General features: G+C 45.1%; 1 pseudogene; it reads left to right on the top strand.

Moving 5' to 3' along the window:
• Nucleotides 1–366: 366 nt before the first annotated feature.
• On the top strand, nt 367–1,303 carry LOC102856175 (annotated as a pseudogene).
• The last annotated feature ends 2,722 nt before the right edge of the window (nt 1,304–4,025 follow it).

Here is a 4,025-nt window from a genome sequence, read left to right as displayed (position 1 = left end):
TGTGAGGATTTTTGTTTTCTTGATGCTAAGGTATACTCTATATTTGAAGGAATCTTTAACCTTTAACAGCAAGGGCTTCAAGACCCCTTTATTTTCAGCAAGATTGTGTCACTTGCATATGCTTCATTTAAAGTAATATTAGAAAGATCCTTGCTGTGTTAGACTTAGAAGGAACACCACTGTCAGAAACTTGGGAGGTATGATTAAGTATAATGTCTTACCAACCTTAAAGGAACTCAATGTTCAATTCAGGGAGAGTAATAAAATGCTATGAGAATGTTCTTTAGAAGCAGAATGGAAAAAAATTTTAAAATTAAAAAAAAAGTAAGAATGATGAGACTTAAGACCCCCTCTGCCACAGGAAGCATGAACAGAAAAGAAAGCAAGCAGAAGTCCCACCAGGAATGTTTGAGAGTAACAGGGGTGCAGGACCAGCCCCAACAGGCCTGCCACCACAAGACGTGAGCCAGCCCCAGTGAAATCCACAAGGTTATGGCTTCCGTAGCTCTGAGTATGCTGAATGAGGGCTGCAGAGAGGATGAGCTGCCGGTGAAATCCATCCAGTCCTTTGACTCTGCTGGCAGCCTGCGCCACGGGGCCCATGTTCTCAACATGATGCTGCTCATACACAGCTGGGTGCTGCCTTCTGCCCCCTTGCTGCCCTCTGCAGATCTTGTGCCAGAAAGCCACAGGGAAACACAGGAGCTGAGGTGGCTGCACACCTGTCATCTGCAGATGTGGTCAGGTGACCCAACTCCTTCAGGCAGTGCACCAAGAGCCCCAACTAGAAGAGGCTATAGGTCACCTTTGGGCCACCATGGACAGAGAGGGAGGCACCACAGCTGAGAGGAGCCTGGGAGGATCCTCTAATCTCCTGAGCCCTGATGGCCCTGGGCCTCCACCTCCAATGAATAACCCAAGCCTGTGCAAAAAGTGCAATGTGTTCTTGATCTTCTTTTTTCTTTTTTTTATTTGAGGCTCCTTCATTCTTTGTTGTTGTTGTTTTTGATGATGATGATGATGATGAGTTTCTAACAACTGGAGACAGAGGAGCTGACTCAGCACCTCACTTACCTGGAGTTCCAGTCTTTAAGGGTTTCTCTGGGCAAGTCAATTGACATCTCAGCCTCAATTTTATCTGAAAAATTGAAATAATTACATTAGGACCCACTTCAGAGGGTAATCAAACACAAATTTACCCAAAGTATTTAAGACAATATCAGAAGACAGTGAATTCTTTGTAAGTGATGCTACCTTTTTCCCTCTTTCCCCAGCCTCTCAGGCTCAAGATCTGTGCTTCTAGGGCTGATTTGGGTTTTCAAACTCTTGAATTCCACAGTTGTGAACCTCTCCTGCTGTTGGCCCAAAATTCCAGCCTTTATCATTTCTGTGAATCTGAGCAAAAAGCTATCATTATGTTAATGATGATCACTTACTAAGCCAGGCAATGTGGTAAACACTCTCTATGGATTACCTATGAGGTGGAGACCCTTATGGCATCCATTCTACTGATTTGGTCTGGAACAATAAGACAAGACTTAAATCTAGGCAAGAGGGAAGAAAGATGGGACTTAGCTTACTTGCTTTGGACACATCAAGAAAGACTAATCTTCCAACTGCTCACAAGAAATAAAAAGCACAATCAGTTGTACTAGTTGTTGTTGTGTACCATAGTGTCCAAAACAACCCACAGCTAGCCCTCTGGCAGGTTTTCAGAAGCAGTTAAACACATAGGAGGAGATTTCCCATCCTTCTCCCACAGAGCAGCTGGTGGCCTTGAACCATGTGCCTTTAAGATTACAGCACAACTTCTTGCCACTAGGCCACTAGAGATCCCTTCTAGAAAGATAAAAATACACTAGACTTCTCCCATGTAATTAACTGCCTCTGAAAACCTGCTGAAGGGTCAACTATGGATTGGTTCTGACTCAATGGTTCACAAAAACAGCAATCATTAGAAAAGACCACAGTGCAGTGAATTGTTTATATATGACTTTTCTTGTAACTCTCTCAAAATGACCAAGTGGAACCACGCAAATGAAGTGTACTAAACCCTTGCAAGAACTGAACTGTTTACTACTATGATGAGAATAAAGTTGAAGGTAGGATACCAAGGGAATTGATCTGTTTTGCCATCCTGCTAGCCTTGAAAAGGTCAATGTTGTAGTGGTTCAGGGGGGCTGGACTATTATCAAGAAGAGTCTGGAGTGCTGATCTGTGTGCTTTAGGCCCAGAACCGAAAGTCTCATGCTCAGAAGAAAGATCACGTGCAGAAAACGATAACACTGGTGACAAGAGATAGTGGTGGTGAGCTTGTTCATCTGTGGAAGGAGAGCTAAGTGCCTTTGGGCAGAGGCTTAAAAGTAGAGTGAACAGAACTGTAATGCTTACCTGTGCAGGGAAAAGACCTGAATGTACTCACTCAGGGTTATCTCAGAGGATCCCCAGGAGGAGTCTTCCTGCCACAGAGTAGAGCTAGACGGGTCTGGGCAGAGGACTTTACAGTGAACTAGAAGGAGCTGCACCACTTGTACCACATACACCCACACATAACCGATGCTAGGGCCCAAGATGCAAGGCAGACGTGAGCAGCAGAAAGACTGTCCCAGAGATAGATGCTCCGGAGAGTCTGTGCAGGGCTCATCTGCTCTGGCAGAGAGCTCAGAGGCTTAACAGAAGGCTCAGGAGCTGTGCCGCCGGTCCCAGCAGCATGGTGGCCGCAGGAGGCAGCAATAACATAAACAGAGCGTGCAATGTGAACCACGGCATACTGGCCCAGTGACACGAGAATGTACAAGAATAATGAAGAAAAGTGTAAGCAGCTTTCCTTTTGGGATCTGCTGTTATTGCTTGATATTTGTCACCTATAAATAACAATAATGAAGTTTCACTTCACCAATACTACACACGTGTCTCTTGGATCTGGCCTGAGCACAGATGAGTGTAGCCTCAGTGGAATGGCTGATACTAGTAAGATATGCCTGCCTCATTCCTAGCAGAGTAAGGGCCTCCTGGAAGTTTAAGTTGCAGCTAGTCTGAAGGTGGGATGCAGACACACCAACAATTACACACATGTTGGTCAAGGAGAAGGTCAGTGAAAATAAGGAAGACCTTCAATGAAATGGATTGGTGCAAAAGTCGTTGCATCATAAAGATGGCACATTGGATTATAAAGATGGCTCAGACCCAGACAATATCGTATTCTATTACCCACTCAGCATGAGTCAGGGTCAATTCAGCAGCCATGGCAGCAACATCTCATTTGTAGACAGCACTGCGTTGTGGTGTGGGAGGTCCACGGTGACAGGGGTGCAGGAGCACAGAGGCTTTGCTGAGGAAGTGTCTCTTGAGGTGAGTGTCACAGGATGGCCAGGTAAATCGTATCTGCACCAGGAAGGCAGCAAGAGCAGAGACTCAGTGGATCAAAGAGTAGGATGCTTGAGAATAGAAGAAGGATGGGCTGGCCATGGGCCCCTTTGGAGTGAAGGGGCAGCAGGTAAATCCTGGAAGGTAAACAGGCCTGAGACCTAAAGGGGCTCCTTTGCCTAGCTAAGAAGTCCTAAACTCATCTTGAAGTCAGTAGAGTCCCTTGTCCCAAATTCAAGTTACCCATTGACGACCGACCGTTAGGCTTATTAGCTCACACTGGCACGGAGCGTGTAATTAAATAAACTGCCTGCAATCTCTCCAAGTAAATATTTTGACTTTAGGTTTCTCCTTTGTCAAAACAAAATTCTAGGTTCAGTTCACACCCATTAGCAAGCTCTTCACCTCACGGGGCTACCCCAGCTCCCAAGCAAACAGCCTTTCAAACAGCAACTTGCCCTCAAAGACAGGCTGAATATCAATCTTTCAGGAAGAGATACCAATTCTTCAAATGTGAGAAAACGCTAGTCTTTTATAGTGAGAATCGAAGGGGTCAGAGGACAGAGGGTTGCTATTTCAGCAACAGTCACTTAAATACAAGGTACCTAAAGGTTTTGATCTTAGTTTTTCCATAAACAATAGCTGAGCTTTAACTTTGC

Source organism: Elephantulus edwardii, unplaced genomic scaffold (assembly GCF_000299155.1).
Source record: "Elephantulus edwardii isolate Elephantulus edwardi_28Jun2011 unplaced genomic scaffold, EleEdw1.0 scaffold00060, whole genome shotgun sequence".
NCBI lineage: Eukaryota > Metazoa > Chordata > Mammalia > Macroscelidea > Macroscelididae > Elephantulus > Elephantulus edwardii.
Note: the sequence above shows the minus strand (reverse complement) of the source record. Positions and strands in the feature narration are given on the sequence as shown.